Below are 22,418 nucleotides of genomic sequence, written 5' to 3' on the forward strand. Positions count from 1 at the left end.
GGACAAATATTTGCTAAGTCCCGCCCCTGCAAAGACGTTTTGCATGACGGGCGGCCATATTTTTCCAGAAATCTCAAATATGCTTATTGGTCCCCTACAAGTGTCGAGTAAATTTGGTGATTTGTGTGAGAAATTTCAAGTAAATCTGATTTAATTCATTCACCCCCCCCCCCCCCCCCCCCCAAAAAAAAATGCAAAAAACCAACTCCAGTTAACCTTTGTGGGATGTGGAAGGAAGCCATAGTACCAGGAGAAGATGCTAACTCCACACAGGAAATACGACCTAGATCCCCAGCATGCGGCTTTCAATCTGACTTATGGGGTTTAATAACGGCGCCGCCATGTGGTGTATTTGTCTGAAAAATAATAGTGGTTTGCACACAGGCCTCATAGCGAGGAGACCCGAGTTCAATTCCAGCCTCAGCTATCTCTGTGTGGAGTTTGCATGTTCTCCCCGTGCATGCGTGGGTTTTCTCCCGGTACTCCGGTTTCCTCCCACATTCCCAAAAAAACATGCTAGGTTAATTGGTGACTCCAAATTGTCCATAGGTATGAATGTGAGTGTGAATGGTTGTTTGTCTATATGTGCCCTGTGATTGGCTGGCGACTTTGGGGGGGTTGAATGAATGAATGAATGTTAAACTTGATAGAAGGAAAAGCTTGAGACAGTTCTCAAATTTCAAACCAGGTTTTTCTATTAGTTGGAGGAGTACAATAAAACTAAAATAAAGTAAAGCATTGGTAGCCTTCCTAGCTCACTCTTTCCCTATGTCCATAGGTATGAGTTCCATAGGTATGAATGTGAGTGTGAATGGTTGTTTGTCTATATGTGCCCTGTGATTGGCTGGCGACCAGTCCAGGGTGTACCCCGCCTCTTGCCCGAAGACAGCTGGGATAGGCTCCAGCATACCCGCGACCCTAGTGAGGATAAATGGTAGAAAATGAATGAATGATTCAGGAGTAGAAGAGTAACATTACATAACGTGAATTTTGGCGCGACAGCAGATTAATATTCATGTACCGTAAGTTATCCACACCTGTATTAAAACACCTCAGACTATAATTCAGTGCGGTTGCGCAACCACACTGTTAACTACAACCACATTGTTAAATGAATAACTATTACTGCCTCTTCAGCATTATTGCATTGGTTGTGTTGTAAATGTATTCATAGCAATTTACTCCAATAATAACAGTAATTCCCACATGGCTCATCATTTAAAGTGAACTACACAGTAATGTAAACAGTTCTGCTAATAAACAATATAAGAGATGTTTCTTTTCCCGCTGCAATATACAGTAGGTACTATGGAGGTGCAAATAGAGCATGGTGTTATGTAAATAACATAACATTAGCATTTGTCATACATGATGCGGGATGAGTTCAACTCTACCAGCTGTATCCATTTACACCTTATACTTTTTAAATCTCCCTCAGAGAAGATGGAACACCAGTGCAGAGAAATAATGAGTTTGAACAAAGACACATTTTGAGTGTGAGATTGCACCATTATGATAAAAAAACAAAAAAAAAACAATGAAGGACGCCGCCACGTTTATCTTTTCATTTTGCCCGCTTCGCTTGTGTATTTTTGGGCCGCCTCCGTTTATCAACATGCACATCTGCAAGAAAAAGCAGGAAACGTATTATGATAATGTGAGTTGTGACAATTGAAGGCCATTTTGAATGTGATTCAGTGCCGGTGTTGGGGGCGTCCATCAATGCCGTACTTTGTTTACACAAGGAACACCCAAATATAATATCCTCTATAATATTAAAATTGGATATTCTGGATGATAATTCAGTGTTGAACGCTGCACATGACAATCTGGGTGGTCTGGATGGACGGCGGATCGTGATATTTGAAGCCACTGACCTTTGCTTTGGAAAAGGTTTTGTTGGCTGGGATAAAAATGTCAACAATCAATTTATTTTGGGATCGATTCGAGTCGTCTCTGTGAAGTTGAGATCTTTTGTCTTCCCCTGGTGACTTTGCTCACTTTTTGGAAGTATCAACATGGTCATATCCGGAATGGCAATCGGTACTGTGTCCTCTTATTTGCACTACTACTACTAGTACTACTACTCCACTAAAATGTTTTAACAGATATTCTGTACTTACATCCAGTACTTCATACAGTTGCCATTTTACTACAATAATGTCCTCAACGTTACTTTTACGTCGGATGTAGTGGGACACAAGACCAGTCTTAATGTTGGTTTTATCCAGCCGGGGTTTTGGTCCAGGTTGGTTTTGCCCAGTGTCTTTCTTCTGACCTTAACTGAGGCAAGTGAGGCCTGCAGTTATTTGTTTGGGGTCTTTTGTGACTTTTGGATGGGGCCTGCAGTCCTTTGGATGTGGCTGTGGGGTCTTTTGTGACCTCTTGGATGGGGCCTGCAGTCCTTTGGATGTGGTTGTGGGTTCTTTTGTGAACTCTTGAATGGGGCCTGCAGTCCTTTGGCTGTGGTTGTGGGGTCTTTTGTGACATCTTGGATGGGGCCTGCAGTCCTTTGGATGTGGCTGCGGAGTCTTTTGTGACATCTATGGATGGGGCCTGCAGTCCTTTGGATGTGGCTGTGGGGTCTTTTGTGACCTCTTGGATGGGGCCTGCAGTCCTTTGGATGTGGTTGTGGGTTCTTTTGTGAACTCTTGAATGGGGCCTGCAGTCCTTTGGCTGTGGTTGTGGGGTCTTTTGTGACATCTTGGATGGGGCCTGCAGTCCTTTGGATGTGGCTGCGGAGTCTTTTGTGACGTCTATGGATGGGGCCTGCAGTCCTTTGGATGTGGCTGTGGGGTCTTTTGCGACCTCTTGGATGGGGCCTGTAGTCTTTTGAATGTGGTAGCGGGGACTTTTGCGACCTCTTGGATGGGGCCTGCAGTCCTTTGAATGTGGTTGCGGGTACTTTTGTGACCTCTTGGATGGGGCCTGCAGTCCTTTGCATGTGGTTGTGAGGTCTTTTGTGACCTCTTGGATAGGACCTGCAGTCCTTTGGCTGTGGTTGTGGGGTCTTTTGTGACCTCTTGGATGAGTGTAGTTGTGTAATGATGAGAATTAAGTTGCACTTACAAGAAGTTGAAATATGAAGTTGTCATTTTACTAGAAAGTTGTTCTTTTTTGATAAGTTGGACCAGCAGCAAGTGTGTGTGTGTTTAGCATTGGAACAGTGGTTAGCATGTTAGCATCTTGTGTGGAGTTTGTTTGGAGTAACTAGCAAAAATGTTATTTTTAAATTTTGTCAGGAAAAAAAATATAAACACATTCAATATAATTATAAAAACATTTTTAATTTTTCTGCATTTTTAGTGCTCTATCCAAATTAAAACTACTATTTATTGCCATTTTTTTACATTTCTCCTGTTCAATGTCTGTCACTGGCAGTATAGGCAGGTCAAATGTGCTGAATTTTGACAATTTTTAAAGCTCAGTGCGACTTGTAGCTGTCACTTCCCTGCTGCTGACATCTGTCAGTTATGTCTCACTCAAAACCACAAACAATACCTTGTACATGATTCCTGATGGATTTGCTGTCAGCGCAAGTCGTCAAAGTTTGCGCATTAAAGCCTCTTTCTAGAAAACCTCATCTTATTTAAAGCAAGGTTGGCTTGCCAGTGTGCGCCTCTCAGATTAACACTCGCCTTGTGTGTTTTGTGCCGTCTCTATTGTTGTTGCTAAGAGACCGGGGTGTGATGTACAAGTGCTGCTCGTAGACACTGTAAATCTCTTCACGTTTTGCTTCTTTAGCGGGACACTTGTCCACTGGGCTGGGCTTTACTCTGCTTGAAGTCTTCTCTGGTGTCTCACACACACACACATACACATACACAGTATTTGTATGTGTGTGTTGCCATCAAGCCCAAACGATATTATGCTTGCGGTTTATTGGTGCATTGAGTCAGGCAGCCCATGAAGGTCAATTGTGAGTAGTGGCTATACAGCCCTATACAGTCTGTACTCCGAGCAATCCTAACAGAACCCGACAAAAGAACATCCAAAAAATGTCCACAATGCAACAACAATGGTGCTATATCTCCAAACCACGGTCATATCCTTAAATTCATTTGGCAGTGTGACCTATCCCAGCGGTGTTTATTCAAATTGTTTTGCATTATTGGCAATGTTATTGTTACGTGACACTTCCAGGTTCATAAACGTTGACCTCTGGAGTCGATATTCCGTGAAGAACAAGATTATTGCATATAGCGAAGACCAAAAAATGAGGTTTAATTCAGTCCTACTGGGGGATTTAATGCATGACGCTTACTATAAAGTGCTGAATAAGGGAGTTTTCACACCTAAGAGGAACTCTGGTGTGTTTCCTCTGCTAGAACGCGTCTTTTGGGTCTCGGTCCATCTGCAAGTTTGGTTTACTTTCACTCAGATGGGAATGCCACTCAGAGCGGTATCGGAATGGCGGCAGAAATCATGCAGAAATGACAAATATATAACAGAAAATGTGTTGGAAGTGCTCGTTCCTCTGTGTGTGATAATGGTTTATATACGTATTATCTTATATTGGAATATTTTTGTATATTTAGTATATTTTAGACGCTTTGTATGAAATTGAAGCTAGTAAATATAGCAACATGTAAAAATAACCTACTTTTTCAACCCAGCGGATGCCATTTTGGCTTGGAATTTTTCTGTTATGTCCAGACGACACTGGCGTGAAGAGTTGTGGCTGTAGGAAACTTCTGGATTTAATTTTACTCAATGCTACAAAATGACAGTAGCTTTATCTACGTCTGCATGCACTTTAAAAGTTGACTCTGGGCGTCAAACTCGCCTTACACTTACCCTGCTGCTGTTTTACATTAAAGCAAGGGTGGGCAAACTGCGGCCTGTGTCTTAATCCGCCATATCATTACTAAATTCCTTTAAAAAAAATAATATCAAAACTGTAGCTGGCGACTAGAGTCTGCAAAATAGTCAACACACATGACACACAAAGTATCCTACCTATTGCACCATGTGGGCATACAAATACAGGAAGAAAAAAAACATATATTCCCGCTGCAAGGCATGCTGGGTAGTGGGAATATGCAATGTTTTATTTTTCAAAGTTCATATTGTGGCCGAGTAGTTAGCATGTTGGCCACACAGTCAGGTGATCGGGAAGACCTGGGTTCCATTCCCCACTTGGGCATCTCTGCATGGGTTTTCTCCGGGTACTCCGGTTTCCTCCCACATTCCAAAAACATGCTAGGTTAATTGGCGACTCCAAATTATCCATAGGTATGAATGTGAGTGTGAATGGTTGTTTGTCTATATGTGCCCTGTGATTGGCTGGCCACCAGTCCGGCCGGGGTGGACCCCTCCTCTCGCCTGAAGACAGCTGGGATAGGCTCCAGCATGCCCGCGGAACCCTTAATGAGGATATAGAAAATGAATGAATGGATAGTTCATATTGTTGTTGCAGCTGGCTTACCCAGCAGGCCTTGCGGGCATTTGAAAATAGCCGTTTGAAGTAACAATGTAATGTTGATTTATATGATGCTTTAACTTGCTGTGGACGTGTTGTGTGTTTGTTTTGGTGCACCGTGAGCAAGTATGTTTGGCGGGTCCTACACCTGGATGAGCAGTTTGTTCTTTACTGCTTGTTCTTTAACATTTTTTTCTCAGTTTATTCAATTCAATTTGTTCATTCATTCATTCATTCATTTTCTACCGCTTTTTCCTCACGAGGGTTGCGGGGGATGCTGGAGCCTATCCCAGCTGTCTTTGGGCGAGAGGCGGGGTACACCCTGGACTGGTCGCCAGCCAATCACAGGGCACATATAGACAAACAACCATTCACACTCACATTCATACCTATGGACAATTTGGAGTCGCCAATTAACCTAGCATGTTTTTGGAATGTGGGAGGAAACCGGAGTACCCGGAGAAAACCCACGCATGCACGGGGAGAACATGCAAACTCCACACAGAGATGGCCGAGGGTGGAATTGAACCCTAGTCTCCTCGCCTGTGAGGTCTGCGCGCTAACCACTAGTCCGCCGTGCCGCCCAATTCAATTTATTAAAGTAAAAAAAAAAGTTCTATTTAAGTAGTTAAAATCACTTTAGTTAAATGTAGTTAAAAATAACAAGGAAATGACGTACATAATAGTATGCGTATGCATTAACAGTGGATGTATCAAAGTGTTGGCTGGCACGAGGACAGAAGTTAAACAGCCATTTCCCTTATATGGTCATCGGGGGCGTGTTCAACTAAGGGAGACAACGACGAAGGCGCCAGCTGGTTTTAATGTCAGGAACCAAGCGGCCCAAAGCAAAGCAGCAGCGCTCCAAAAAGCAGCATGTGGATTCTTTCGGCGCGTTAGAGAGAGAAAGGGGGGGGGGTGGGAGTGTGCGTGTGTGCTTGAAGACGGAGGAAGGGAGAGAAAACGAACCGCTGAGTGTGTGTGCGTCAGTGGTGCGCAGCACATCGGCGCAGAGAGCGAGTGCGCACACGGCGCCTCCTTCCCCTTTCCTCGTCCGTCCGTCCTATTTGAGGCTGCCAAGCGGGGCGAGGAGACGACACTCTCCCGGCTAGGGGGAACCACCAAGGACATTTTAGAAACAACTTCATTTTTTTTTTTTGTCTTTTATTTTTCTCACTTGAAACTTGGGTGTCATTTCAATTCGTGTGCTTTTATCTTTTAACCAGGACGATGCTGTCGTCGTTGTTTATTTGGATGATGCCCACTCGGGCACATTTTAATCAGCACCTATTCCATCTCTGAAGGATCGACACCCACCTCCCCTTGCAATCTTATATTTCTTTATTTTGTTTCTTTTGACATAAAACGTTGTTTTGATGATAGCAGGCTGCTATTAATTTTTAATTCGTATGCATCCGCACGAAGGTGCCACCAGAAAGGAGGAGGAGAGAAGAAGAAGAAGAAGCGTGCAAAGAAGTGAGGCGGGACGCCAGAATGAATGAATGAATGAATGAATGAAGAGACAGTGAGCATCCAAGATAGAGAGAACAACATTGGAGGAGCAGAGGTAGGAAAAAGCTTGTTTTTTTTATTCTATATTATATTATATTCATGCATATGCACAATGTAGTCATTCTATGCAGGTTGCATGTGCTGTCGGTTGCATTCTGGATATACATTACATTACATTGGTGGGGCTTTTGAGCACATATATGGACTCATATCTATATATCTTTTTTTTAATTTTATTACGAACGCATCCCCCACTTTTCTTATGTGTATGACTTTTGTAGCCATTATTGACTAAGAGAGCCTCAAAGTGAACTACTGAACATCCCATCCAGAGTACACCATTAATCCTCCACCTTGTCAAATCATGACCTGTAGGCCGCTTGCCCTCAGCAAGAGGAGGTGGAATAGGAGGGAGGGAGGCACGTTAGACCCCCCCTCCTCCTCCTCACCCCCCCCCCCCCCAAGGAGTCCTTGACAAATGTTCCCCGGCAGCAAATGGACTTGTGCTTTTTAATTTAGCTTTCAATGTAACTTTTTAGTATGTGAAGCGTGCATGCTTTACGATGATAAATGTCTCATTTTCCTTGTGATATAAAACAAGAAAAAACAACGCTCGTCTAGCTGTAATTAAACATTTCATCCTAGGGTTCATACGGTGAATATTGTGCTATGCTGATCTAATTCCCTCGCATAATAAAACATCTAATAATAAAAGAAGGAAAAAAAAAAATCCACTGACAGGCAGCCCGTGTTGCGGTGTTATTGTGGTAGAAATTAAACCTCTTGTCCCCCCCCCCCCCTCCCCCAAACCCCTTCTCTCTGTGTTATTGTGATAAAATTGAAGCGGGGTAGTATTAAGGTAAGACAACAAAGCCAGCTAGAAAGCTGTTATTTCCACCATGCTGACATTGTCCTGCCAATTCATAGCCTCGGAAAATTGCCGTGTCTGCTATTATAAATTCAAATCTTCAGGTGGCTAAAAAAAAAAAAAAAAAAAAAACGGCAATATTGCAACTGTCTGATGGCGTTATCTGGCCGCTCAAGAAGCCAGACTCAGAATTGGTTTACTGCCAAATAACCTCCCTGGGAAGACAGAGGGATTTAGCCCCCCCCCTCACCACCACCAACACCACCACTACTTCCTCCTTGTCTGTGCGTCAAATCGCCATCAGAAAAAAATTATTCCCGGCTCTCAGAGGCTGAATATTATTCACACATTAGCATGGCATTAACAGGCGTCAGACTCTTAACGAAGTCGCCGGGCGTAATTAGATTCTGCTCACAATTGAAACCGTAGTATTTAGTGTGCAAGCAAGTACTACTTGGAGTGTATACTGTATATACTTTATTTGGATTGGTTGACCTTTTAATATCTTACAACAGGGGTGTGTGTTATGTTAAAGCCAATCCCATGTCAGTCAGTACATAATATAGCTAATTATTAATCAATTCATTTAATTTTGAGACTATGCCAGGGGCCAGAAAAAAGCTAGTTGTGGGCCCCAAATGACCCTCGGCCTACACTTTAAACACCCCTGCCTTCCAACATATAACTTATTATTTTTTTATATATATATGTGTATGACCGTGTCTGATTCCGATATTGGAGTAATTCACTTATCGGAAATTTCCGATACCACATTGCGTAGCTTTTCCGATCCATGAGCCATTTCTGTGCTTTAGTGCTGTCAGCAAACGTAGCTAACGGGATATCAGCAAACTGTAGCTGTTGTCGTCCTCTCTCGTGCCGCACACACACACACACACGCCTGACGCCTTAACGGCCACAAAGAATAGTTGGACATCATAAACTCCTGACACACAATGCCGTATGTGTGATGTTGTTTGTGAAGCTAGTACTTTTTGTGGTGACATATGATATTCTTTTAGCATAGTCATGGCTGAGAGTAACCTTCCGGGCTTCCGTAGACGCTACAATTATAATAATATTAAAGCTAACAGAGCTCTGGTATCGGGATTTTATGTATATCGGCAGATATCAAAATTATTACACTGATTAAAGACACGGGCTGCACAGCGGATGAGTGGTTAGCATGCAGACCTCACAGCGAGGAGACCAGGGTTCAATTCCACCCTCGACCATCTCTGTGTGGAGTTTGCATGTTCTCCCCGTGCATGCGTGGGTTTTATGCGGCTACTCCGGTTTCCTCCCACATTCCAAAAACATGCTAGGTTAATTGGCGACTCCAAATTGTCCATAGGTATGATTGTGAGTGTGAATGGTTGTTTGTCTATATGTGCCCTGTGATTGGCTGGCCAGCAGTCCAGGGTGTCCGAACACAGCTGGGATAGGCTCCAGCACCTAAAAAAAACACAAAAAAGCGGTAGAAAATGAATGAATGAATGATTAAAGACACAATTTGTTTTTAGAATTGAATGGCAGTCCACATCAGATTCTGTTGCCGTCCTGCGTGTCGCCCATGCGCCACAAATTGCCCACCCGTGCTTTATATGAACCCGACCTGCCCCCCCCCCCCTCATTTCACATGACTTTGCTGATCTGCTTAGTGCATGTGGTAAACACAAATGGCTATTCGCTCATGCATAGGTGAAGGTGCATGCATGCAAATCACACACACACACACACACATACTGTATATATAAATGTTTAATCTCCATGCATACATAAAATGTGATGGTGAGGGGTAGAAATGTCCCAAAAGTGAATACTGTTGTTTCCTTGGCGTGTCACTTCTTCAGTATGCATGCACCCCCTACAGCTCTTTTAACAAGGCTTCCTCAATGAATATGTTAATAGCAAACTAATCAGAAAGACAGCACTAATATGAATTTCATAAAAATGACCTAGGATATACCATTCTTTCATGCCCTCAGGGCAGCAGCCATGTTGTTTTTTTCCTGCAAGAATGAAACGCCAGGTTCTAAAATGCCATAGTGTTATTTTCACGGCAATACCGTGAATTAGAACAGGGGTGCCTTTAAATGAGTCTTGATTCGGACTTTTTGTTTGGAAGCTGTCAAGGACAGTGGTGGTCTTGTGTAAAAGTCACACTGGCCTTTGGGGGAAAAGAATAACATCATTAAAAGTACAAGAATGGATGCTAGGTGGTTTACAGTGTAATCAAACATGCTGGCGGAACCACTGGATTCCTTATTTTTATGGTGGTGCCGAGAGTCTAGATATGATATCCGATTAGACCAGGGGTCTCAAACTCAATTTACTTGGGGGGCCACTGGAGCTAGGGTTTGGGTGAGACTGGGCCGCATCAGGTTCCACCCCCCCAGAAAAAAAAAGCATTTATTAAAAACAGAAAAATATACAAACTTTTTTAGTGCTTTGGTTCCTATTTTCTAGAATAAAAGCTCTGGTAAAACATTCCACTGTTCTCAAATATCTTAATTTTTATTTTTCTGCACAAAATAAGATGAAAAATAAATAAACAAATCAAGAATAAAGACAATCAATCAGTAATAAATAAATGTAATAATAATAATAAAACGGTAAATAATAAAAACTTAAGAAACCACATATAGTTGGTGGGTAGACAAATAATTTTTTTCAGATTAAAATGAACAAAGCATTATTAGAGCCCTGTAGACATGACAAAACACGACTATAGTCACATTTATACTTTTTTTATATACAACATATTGCGCAACTGCAGGGTCTTGAGACACATGCTAACTCGCAAACTAGAGAGCTAGCGACCTAAACGGTAGCCTTCAATTTATTTCCTTTAAACTTAAATAGCCAAAAACTTACCACTTCCACACGGATAGGGAGGATAACTATTAACAGTTATTTAACCTTTAACATGAACATTAATCAAACGTAATAATTTTTTCTGGGTACATGATACCATACAGCATACGTACATATCAAACTTGCGCGGGCCGCAATAACATTAAACTTTCAAATCAAGGCGGGGACCTCAAACTAGTGTCCTGCGGGCCACAATTGGCCCGCGGGCCGCGTGTTTGAGACCCCTGGATTAGACCGACAAGCCTCGTCAGCTGAAATCTCTGATGGCAGGAAGTCACTTTTCGTTGTTGGTTCTAATCCTGTCTGTGCTTTATATTGATTTGTTGTTATTCGGAAGATTGTTTGCAATTATAATCCATTCAAGTCAGCCTGTTGCAAAAAATTGAATTTTTTTTCTCGGCTTTGTACACGTGGGTTGCATTTAGTGATATTTGTCGATGATTTTCATAGCTAATGATTTAAACGTCTTAATAGCGAGGACTGATTAAGGGGCTTTTCCTCTTGCGATTCCTTCCAATTATGGATCCTGTGCATGGACGTTGATGTTCATTTCCTCCAAGATCTTTACCATCCTTGACCTAGAAACAGGTAGCTGCAGTTGACCTGGCACTGATTGTTGCAAGTCTGATGATTCTCGTCAGCACAGGAAGCCCATTGCGATTATAGTGATGCTTTATTGTTCTGTTTCAGTGTTTTACCGCCCGCCCAACAGAATGTGGCGGAAATGGCTGCAGGACCTAATTATTACCATCAAAAATGACTCAGTTGTGGTTTCATAATACATTACTGGCTGTTTTCTATCGTAAATGTGAGCGGCGACGTGGAACACTTTTAGCATATCAATATGTGGAGTAAAACTGGTGTTTTAGAATGCTAGCAACCACAGTGTTTGATATCATTTATGTCGAATTTACTCATTAATATTGATTTATTACATTATTGCTCAATCCAGGATTGTCTTTGTCTGAGTGTCACATAAACAAAAAAAATATTTTATCTTACAAATTAAAGACAAGGGTAAAATTATTTAGGTTATTTTTCTTTTGTTTTTGTTAATATTTATTTGTGTCAATGTAATAAATCACAAATTGGGGGGGGCATGTAAGAGCTCACCCAGGGAGCCGCTTTGAGTTGGGTGAGCTGTGCTTTTTTTGTTGAAAATGCAACACTTTGGACACCCTTTACTTAATCTATATCCTGATTTTACTCATATATTATACAGTATTCCCTCATTTATCACTGTTCATTGTTTCCAGACCCGGCTGTGATAGGTGAATTCCCACAAAGTAGGATTCCATATTTAGAAATTGAATATTTACATACTAAGTAGTAGTACAAAAAACTGTTTACAACCCTCTAAATATAGTTCCTAACATGATTAGAGCATTTAGATGTGAAATAACACCCCTATAGTCACTTGTATGCTCTTATTACTCAATAAAACAGAAATAATAACAGAAAATAAGTTAGCATCGGGAGTGTACTTCCTACAGTGGCTATTGTTTCACGAAGGTAAGGTTACTGACACATAGTGACCACTTTATAATACGTCTTATATGCGTCTTATATTTGTATTTTTGTTAATTTAAGCATTTTTATGCTTGAAAATGCTTAATTGAGGCCAAGAATACTTCAAAAGTGCTTGAATATGTGTATTTTAAATTAATAATAGTTTGTAGTCAACCACAAAACAGTGCTAATTTAATTAATAATTAAAATATTTTGAAAAATTGTGAAGTTTTGAGGGATGATGATACATTGTTTTTGGCAGTTGTTACTAATGTTATCCGTGCTAAAGCTGTCTATTATTATATATAGACATATATAGAATATATGTTATTTTCCCAATTAGAAAATGCTAATATGTGAAAATGTTAAATACAGGAAGTGCAGTGTTAACATAAGATTTTTACTATAATTTTCATAATGGCGGTTTAAGCAATAAAGAATGCAATCTAAACACTATGAGAAATGGTCCTCGCTTTTGCAAGGCTCAAGTGTTGGCGTAGTGAGGCCTCCATTTTCCCGGAAACCCATTCCCCCCCCACGCTAATTCAATTCGGTGGCTGCCAGCCTTCCGCACATGTAGGCGCCAGCGTGGCGAAAACGAGCGGGAGCAACAAGAGCGCACGGACACGCGCACACAAAAGCGATCGATGAGGACTCTTTTTCATAAATTGAGTGGGTGTTAAATTAGCTGGGATGGTTGTCGGGCGGGTGTGGGGGGGTTTGTTGGGGGGGGGGGGGACTGTGGAGCAACACATGGGATTGAGTGACTGCTGTATTTGGGTGGTGTCTATTGACTGCGACACCGACTCCCCGGCCACGCACCAATCAATGGGAACAATCAGGCTTGGTCGCGATTTGTGTTTTGGAGTTCTTCAGACTGGAAAAGCGTGGCAATTTTCACCAGCAAATACTTGTAATGTCACTGTAATCTTGTAATGGCTGGTCTTGATTGCACCGCTTTGTAGCCCGTCTGATTTGCCCTATTCATCTCGATAGCAGCTCACTTTGTTGGCCGGTATTCCCGTCCCTAGCATGTATTTAATGGATTTTAAAGGCAAATATAATTCTGAAGCCTCTTGACAATAATGTCACCCAATCAATACAGCCTTGCCCTACTTGGTTGTTTGGCATTTTAGCGAAATCGGTCATGGCAGTTACTGCCAAAGGTGTAGAAGGGCAGCAGCGGCTCTTTAAAACTGCACAATCGATTCTGATGCTATTACTCCAGTAGCAAACAACAAATACAGACAAGAGTATGGTGGCACAATGGAGGCCGACAGCAATAGACAGTTTATTCCTATACTTGTATACTATACTCTACTCAAGTGTTTGTAGTCCGATATTATATTATTTTGTCTCAGAGGTCTCAAAAGTGTCGTATATTGTCCGAAATCAGATTAAAAATGCTTTTATAAGCCCTTTTGGGAACATGCCGTTTGCCTGTCTGTAGCTTTAAGGCTAATGACAGATAGACTTCCTTTATTGTCATTGCACAATAACACAGCAGTCGTGTAATAATAAATAATAATAATTATAATGTGAAGTATAAATCGATGTCATCAAATATGAACAACAACGTACAGCGTAAACAGTAAATTGCACAAATAATTTAATTTAATTGAGCGCCCACATCTGTAGCTTTTTTTTCGGATGTGTAGCAAAGCCTGCTTTTTTACAAAGCTCTCCCCCGTGTGGTCGTATTCAATATTCCCTCATTTATTGCAGTTAATTATTTTCATACATAACTGTGATAAGTGAATTTATTATAAATTGAATATTTTTGTAGTTGGAGCATAAAAAAACTGTATATGGTGTTGTAAATATGGCTTTCTAACATTATTAGAGCCCTCTAGACATGAAATAACACCCCTATAGTCACCTTTACATGAGTGGTCCCCAATATAGTAGACATAATTTAAATAAACCATTATGTTCCTACTGTATAAATTTGTTCTGTCGGGGAAGTGAGTGGCGGTGGACAGGAAGTGATGTCAGTGGTTCAGCGTTGAGTCTTAGCGTGCCGTGGGTTCCGTGGGTTGCAACGGTAGTCTGTTTTTATTAGGGATTACAGTGCCTGTCGCAAGGTACTTTAAACCCAGGCAATAAAAGCCTGTTGTTCCGCTGACATAGTCTGGTGCTTGTGTGTCTCACCGAACATTAAAACATCCCAAAATGTTTTAATGTGTTCTGCAAGCCTCATATTTGCCTTTGAGTTCATTTTGCCCTTTTTGTGCTTCAATGCTTCATTTAGGGAACAAAATACATAACATTTGCTTTAATATGCATATTTTTTTTTACTAATAAGAGGCTGTTTTCAACCACAAAACAGCATGGATTAACAGCATATTTCAGATGTTGTCATTTTTATCTGTAAAACATCAAATTTGACAATGACTGTTAGAATTGCAGTGACCAACTGCGGTTTTACCGTGGAAGAGTACATGCTTTCGTCAATGGAAAACGGTCATTATTAGTGAGTAGACCTGTCTTGGCGTTAAAATGTTTGCTTCCCACGTCCTTCCCATCCTTCCAAAAAAAAAAAAAAGACAAGGCACTCTCAAATGAGCGCTGATGAGAGCGGTGATCAATTGACCTAATAGCTTGTCCAATCAATCCTCATGTTTTTATGGACACAGGTCCTTTTTTTAATTGGCTTGAGTGCTAATGGTGAGCACTTTACCTGATGCTCTCACGGCAGCATCAATACTGTCACCTTTCGTCCTCGGTACATTGGTCTTAATATGACAGACATCCTTCTTTGCACTGTCTCGCACTGACCCTCCTTTAAAAGTCAATGACTAAAAGTCCACATTGATGCCATTTTCAACTGTGTGTGTGTGTGTGTGTACCTGTCGAGGTTATTCCACAGAGGGCGTCTGAGGGTGCGTTCGGATTTGTGTTAGCAACCCTCCCTGTGGAGTACAGTATATGGCGGTGGACTACCGTGAGGGAAAAAAAAAAGAGACAAGGAAGGTACCCCCCCCCCCCTCCCCTTGTGATGGAAAGATCCGGAGTGGATTAATTAAGGATTATAATTATGTTGGGACTTTGCATGCCTCACCTGAGACTGCCCTTTCCAACCCTACTCCTCACCCCGCTAGAAAACACAACTCTTATTGGTTTCTTACGTTCACCTCTGCCCACCGCCGTGCTTAAAAGTACATGAGCTTCTCTGCTGCCAATATGCTTGGACATATGCTCTTTCAATGGGTCTCTGCTGTCCAGATGTCCGGTTTTTCTGCATCTGTGTCTGTTTTGTCTTTGGAGGTTGTAGGTTTGTTGCTATATTAAACTTTACATTTAGGCTATTTTAATGTGTGAAACAAATGTGTTCTGTCAAGCCCAACTACGTATTGAAAGCCTAATTATGCTAGTCTATGACATTTAGGAAAATTGAATTAATAATGTGCTTATTTTTAGCAAAAACTAGGCTAGTTCATGTGATTTAGGTGAAATTGATTCATAAATTTATCAGCGAACCTATGAACAAAAATTGTAAATATATGAATTATCTAAAAAAAATAATCTATAAACCTATTTTTAGCGAAACTATGCTAGCCGAGGCTAACTCGATTGGTAAGCATATTATGTTTAGTGTACATGTGTATATATTACTAAGGCTATATTAAGAAAGAATTAAATTGTTGCATTGTCTGTCATGATAATTGAATAATTGAATTAATTTGCTTATTTTTAGCAAAACTCGACTAGTCCGTGTTATTTAGGTGAAATTAATTCATAAATTTATCAGCAAAACTGAACAAAAATTGTAAAATTATGAATGATCTCAAAATTTTTTGGCCAACTTCATCTATAAACCTGTTATTTTAGCGAAACTATGCTAGCCTAGGCTAACTTGATTGTTAAACATATTATGTTTAGTGTACCTATGCGTATATTACTAAGGCTACATTAAAAAAGAATTAAATTGTTGCATTGTCATGATAAATCGATAAATGGGAAAATGTAATTAATAATTTGCTTACTTTTAGCAAAACTCGGCTAGTCCATGTTATTTAGGTGAAATTAATTCATAAATTTATCAGCGAAACCATGAACAAAAATTGTAAAAATATTAATTATCTAAAAAAATTTTGGCTAACTTCATCTATAATCCTGTTTTTTTTAGCGAAACTGTGCTAGCCAAGGCTAACTTGATTGGTAAACATATTATGTTTAGTGTACCTATGCATATATTACTAAGGCTATATTAAAAAAATAATTAAATTGTTGCATTGTCTGTCATCATAAATCGATACATGGGAAAATTTAATTAATAATTTGCTTATTTTTAGCAAAACCCGTGTAAACAAAAATTGTGTAAATATGAATGATCTCTAAAAAAAATTAGGCTAACTTCATCGATAAACCTGTTATTTTAGCGAAACTATGCTAGCCAAAGGCTATATTAAAAAAAGGCTAACTTGATTGGTAAACATGTTACGTTTGTATATATATTTTGGCTATATATATTTTAGTGGAATGAACGGAGAGAGTGGGCTCTTATCACATTCAGCCTTTATGGCGGCCGGGCTACCAGCTACGCTAGCTATTACACTAGCTACAGTTAGCTCCGTGAGCTAGCATACGCTAACATGACAGCAGAAATGCAATTAGTTTTTAAGGTGAGTGCCACAGACCCAATTTGGTTCAAATATGAATGACACTCTCATGACTAAAATGAATGAATTTGTTATGGTGACAGGCTTAGTAGCATATAAGCTATGCTAGTCAATGTTAATTGGACAAAACTGACCCCAGCAAAATCTGTTGTGTACAATAAGTAGAAAAAATGATAATGTTTTGCGTAATATACAGTAAACTGTATGTAACATTGAGAAAAGCTACGCTAGCATAACTTGTTGAAGGTAATTTATTGCAGAATATTCTATCAAATTAGAATGAATACACTATTTGTTTTGGTGATTTCAGTAGCTCAACGTACTGTATAAAAAACAGAACGATCTTCATCCCAACAATTTAAAGTATGAGTCTGTCCAGCGTGTGTCTGACTTTTTTTTTTTTTTTGCACATCTCTGCAGTATATCGAGCGACAAAAACCTTTGGAAAACAAATAATTTCTGCTTTCACTCAGCTGCACTTTAACCCCCGCAGCACTGAGAAGCTGTGGTAATGAGCTCTGCACAAACAAGCTGCATTGGTGGCGGATTTATTTATTTCTTTATTTATTTTTGTTCCCCTCAATCTATCCTTTCAGTACCAAGATTGCATTTGAGGCTTTTCTATTCCTCTTAGGAAGTAGAGCCTACTCCGCTGCTTGATGACTAGCATAATTGGAAAATAAAATACTGTCTGACTTTTGATTGACTGTACAGGTGATGGTTTAATTAACATTTGAACAGTATTAACACACAAGAGTAAAAAGAAGCGTTACAAAAGTAAGAAAAAATGCCTGTAATGATCATAAAAATTTTTTTGCACAGCGATACTGTCACTTTGTGATGTTTTCAGAATCTGAATCAGAATGACCCTTGCTCGTCACATATAGATGAAGAAGCGAAATTGTGCAATTACCCTTTCGTACATATATATATATATATATATATATACACATACATTACACAGACAGGGGGTAGACAGGACTGGATGACTGGGTGATTAAATAGGAGAGGAAACGGAAGAAGAAGAGGAGAAGGGAGGTGGATGCTCCTCGGGGGGAATGCAAAGGAACCCTTGTCAACATAGGCATAAATAAGCACACTTTACAACATAAGAACTCTAAGACTTGCACCAGGGGAGTTGAACTCATGAGTCCTATGGTGGCATGGCAGCTTGTCATTGGCCAATGAAATGCATTATGGATATTATTGCATATTTTGAGATATTATTATTATTGTATATTTCTTAGCTACCCTTTGAGTGTTAAGTTGCTGTGTGATGATTTTGGCATTTAACTAGGATGACACAGTGATTTTTGATGGTTGACAAGCTTGTTGTGAGTTCCTTTGTAGCTTGTGATTTGCTCCTGACAGAAAGTGCAACTGACTAATGAAGGTCATAATATTTTAACAATTAGTATTAATTCTGAAATATAGATGTCAGTGGATTAGAACATGGTCATAGATTAGCCACAAGGTTCAAAGTTACAGAAAAAAGTAGCACCTTATACAAATTACCCAACATTTGCTTAAATATGGATATTTCTAATAATAAGCCGTGTTCAAGCACGAAACAGTATGATTTATTAATGAATATAATTTTGAAAAACCATGCTAGTGTGTATTAGACAAATGCTGCTATTAAACCCCACAGTTTGACTCTATAAGTCAACTGATTGGCTTGAAACTTCGCACACAGCTTAATGCTGCTTTACAAAACCCCCACAGTAACTTCAGGTTGTTTTACCGAATCAATACCAAATTTGGTCCACACCTTAAAATAAGTGTATGTAAAATCGGAGCTAGACTGGTTGAAAAACATGGCCGCCATCAAGCAAAGATGGCCAAGTTATTGTGCATAAATCATTGAGCATTTGTGTAATTATTCCAAAACATTGAGGAATACTTTATTACATGTATGCTAGCTTGTTTTCCAAAACAGCATGAGCACAACCCATCGGGGGGGCGGGCGCCACAAATGTCATTTAAAACTAGGACACCCACTTCCAAATGCTTTATGGTGATAGTTTGAACCTGGAACTCCTTTTTTTTTATTCTACTATTATTTGTTTATTATACAAATGCACACAACTTGACACAAATCAAGAGAATTTGTGACATTGTCAAAATAATTAATCGCTGCAGGAAAAAAAAAAAAACAAGAAAATCATTGAACTGCATTTCCCGCTCTATAAAAGCACGTCTGTAGTATAGCACAGGAAAATGTGCTAAAGTGATAATAAGGCACTTTAGCTCAAACACGAGACAGCAGGGAAGGGAAATAATGGCGACAATAAGTCTCGTTGCGAAAGACGAACACCCCACTTGCGTGTTTAATGGCATGTTTAATGTGATTGACACAAAGGCACATCCCTGCATGATGTGGCGGGGGGAGACAAAAGGTTAATGACCTACATTTGGATATGTGAGCGGTAATAATTACAGGTAATATACAACATATATACATGTAGGTCAGGGTGGTAGAAAAAAAGTTCCCACAACCTGCCGCCATCCCGCTATGTCTTAGCGCTCATTCCCCAGAGGGGCCACCTGCTTGCCAAAAAGCCACTTCAAACCCCCACTTGATGAGCGAGATAAGGCGGCGTGGTGGTGGAGAGCTCGAGCATAGCAGCCCCCCCTTTGAGAAATAATCTGGATACAATGAGTTGCATGCAGAGGATGAAGCGGCAAAGGCCTGGAGTTAGCGGGCGGCCTGCGTGATGAGAAGGGGGGGAAAAAAAGGGAGATAAAGGCGGCAAGTGGAGAAGAAGAGAAGAGACGGGATGGGAGTGTAAGGAGTTGCCCCTAATGAGGGAGGCAAGCATGTTTATCCAAGCCCGGCTTCCTGGGAGACTCACCATATCGTCCTCCCCCCTGGAAGGCACCTCTCAGCTTGCTCTGCAGGCCAGCATGTGCAGACATTTCTTTTCTTAACGCTCGCTGCATGTACTACACACTAGGCGTGTGTATGCATGCATGCATGCATGCATGCATGTACGCAGGCTTGGTACAAGTACAGCACCAGTCTGGGCTAGTTTGCGTTACTCCAGGGGGGGGTTGGAACCCTGTAGTAAGATGATGCTTATGCGTTGCAGGGGTGGGATGGCATTTCTTATGTCTCACTGACCAATGCCTATATCAGGGGTCTCAAACTCAATTTACCTGGGGGCCACTGGAGCTAGGGTCTGGGCAAGGCTGGGCCGCATCAGGTTTCCCCCCCCCAAAAAACAAACAAAAAAACGCATTTATTAAAAACAGAAAAATATACAAACTTTTTCAATGCTTTGGTTCCGATTTTCTACAAGAAAAGCTCTGATAAAACATTCCACTGTTCTCAAATATCTTAATTTTTATTTTTCTGCACAAAATAAGATGAAAAATAAATAAATCAAGAATAAAGAAAATCAATCAATCAGTAATAAATAAATATAATAATAATAATAAAACGGCAAATAATAAAAACTTAAGAAACCACATATAGTTGGTGGGTAGACAAATTATTTTTTTCAGATTAAAATGAACAAAGCATTATTAGAGCCCTGTAGACATGACAAAACACGACTATAGTCACATTTATACTCTTTTTATTTACAACATATTGCGCAACTGCAGGGTCTTAAGACACATGCTAACTCGCAAACTAGAGAGCTAGCGACCTAAACGATAGCCTTCAAGTTATTTCCTTTGAACTTAAATAGCCAAAAACTTACCACTTCCACACGGATAGGGAGGATAACTATTAACAGTTATTTAACCTTTAACATGAACATTAATCAAACGTAATATTTTTTTCTGGGTACATGATACCATACAGCATCCATATCAAGGCGGGGGCCTCAAACTCGTGTCTTGCGGGCCATATTTGGCCTGCGGGCTGCGGGGAGGGTGCTGGAGCCTATCCCAGCTATACACTGGTGGCCAGCCAATCACAGGGCACATATAGACAAACAACCATTCACACTCACATTCATACCTATGGACAATTTGGAGGAACCAGATAACGTCCATCCATTTTCTATGCAACTTATCCTCACTAGGGTCAGGGGTATGCTGGAGCCTATCCCAGCTGTCTTCGGGCGAGAGGATGGGTATACCCTGGACTGGTCGCCAGCCAATCACAGGGCACATATAGACAAACAACCATTCACACTCACATTCATACCTATGGACAATTTGGAGTCGCCAATTATTATGTAAAGATTAAAATAGACAAATTCACACATTTTGAGCAGAAGCAGAAATTAGTGAGGCAAAAGTGAGTTGCTCTTGGTGCCTCATTTCAGTGCTTAACGCATGCAACAAGTGCATGAAGGTGACATTGGTGCAGACAACACCCCCACTGAGACACACACAGACTCTGGCGCTCGATTTAAACTTTATTGCAGACATTTTTTTTGCAGTAAAAAATGTCAGTAAAACAAAAAAAACATTGTTTCTGGGCAAAATATGTTTTCCATTCATCACCACTAGGGTTCATTCATTCAGTCTTTGCCGCTTATCCTCACGAGGGTTGCGCGGGGGTGCTGGAGCCTATCCCAGCTGTCTTTGGGTGAGAGGCGGGTTAATGGTAATGGTTTCATTTCATTTGAACATGCATCAGATTACAATTGAATGCATCACATAATCAGTTCACAGTTCCACATGTCCAAAAGGAGTAGGAAGAAGCAAAGCTTATTAAATCCTACCCCTCCATCTGGTACTTTTACAATCAGTAACTGTTACATTTGTTCACTTCCTGCTTTCCTAATATAGTTGAAGTTTTTAATTTAATTTAATTCAATTTTATTTTATTTTATTTTATTTTATTTTATTTTATTTTATTTTATTTTATTTTATTTTATTTTATTTTATTTTATTTTATTTTATTATTTTTTTTTTTTATTCACGTACCAAAGTACAAGGTGATATGACCATCCAATGACATAATGGGTACCATAGTAAGTGTCAATATAGTGATATGTATAGCACATCATGACTGGTTCAAGACTCTTCATCCTTGTATTTAGCAAACATCAACTGCTTGTATTGTTTCTTGAATTGGCTCATCGTTGTGCATTGTTTGAGGGTCTTACTCAATCCATTCCATAGTTTGATTCCACATACTGAAATGCTATGGCTTTTTAACGTAGTCCTAGCATATAAGTGTTTCAAATGTAGTTCTTCCCTGAGATCATATTTCTCTTCTTTTGTACACCCTGGACTGGTGGCCAGCCAATCACAGGGCACATATAGACAAACAACCATTCACACTCACATTCATAAATATGGACAATTTGGAGTCGGCAATTAACCTAGCATGTTTGTGAAGGTAAAACCGATGCGATCGTTCTGTTTTTAAAATATATCGTTTTTGAACCTTAACAACACCGTTTCAAAGTACCAACTTGCCACTAGTGTTGGATATTGGTACATGGACCCCCGCTGTGTTTCCTGTGCTATTATTTTCCGGACAAATACACCTCACGGTGGTGCGGCTATTAAAGCCTCAGGTTTGAACCCTTAAGTTAAAGTGAAAGTTTCATCTCAAAACACCCACTGTAGCTGTAGGGTGTTTCGCCCAAATTTTTGGGGACAACTTTTGTGGACTCTTAGTATGATTGGTTAAAAAACA

At 40.2% G+C, this 22,418-nt stretch overlaps 1 protein-coding gene across 10 annotated transcripts in view; it reads left to right on the forward strand.

Annotated features, from left to right (window-relative positions):
• The window catches only part of adgrl1a (adhesion G protein-coupled receptor L1a), a 234,461-nt gene that overhangs the window by 51,205 nt on the left and 160,838 nt on the right, over positions 1 to 22,418 (forward strand). For 7 of the 10 annotated variants that reach the window (XM_078797090.1, XM_078797097.1, XM_078797092.1 and 4 more), the window contains exon 1: positions 6,325 to 6,989. The gene's annotated coding sequence lies outside the window, so the exon portion shown is untranslated. Of the gene's footprint in view, positions 1 to 6,324; positions 6,990 to 22,418 lie in introns of those variants that run through there. The other 3 variants (XM_078797093.1, XM_078797098.1, XM_078797091.1) reach the window with 2 other exon arrangements.

Source organism: Doryrhamphus excisus, linkage group LG16, assembly GCF_037039965.1.
Source record: "Doryrhamphus excisus strain RoL-2023G ecotype Guam linkage group LG16, RoL_Dexc_Guam_v1.1, whole genome shotgun sequence".
Lineage (NCBI taxonomy): Eukaryota > Metazoa > Chordata > Actinopteri > Syngnathiformes > Syngnathidae > Doryrhamphus > Doryrhamphus excisus.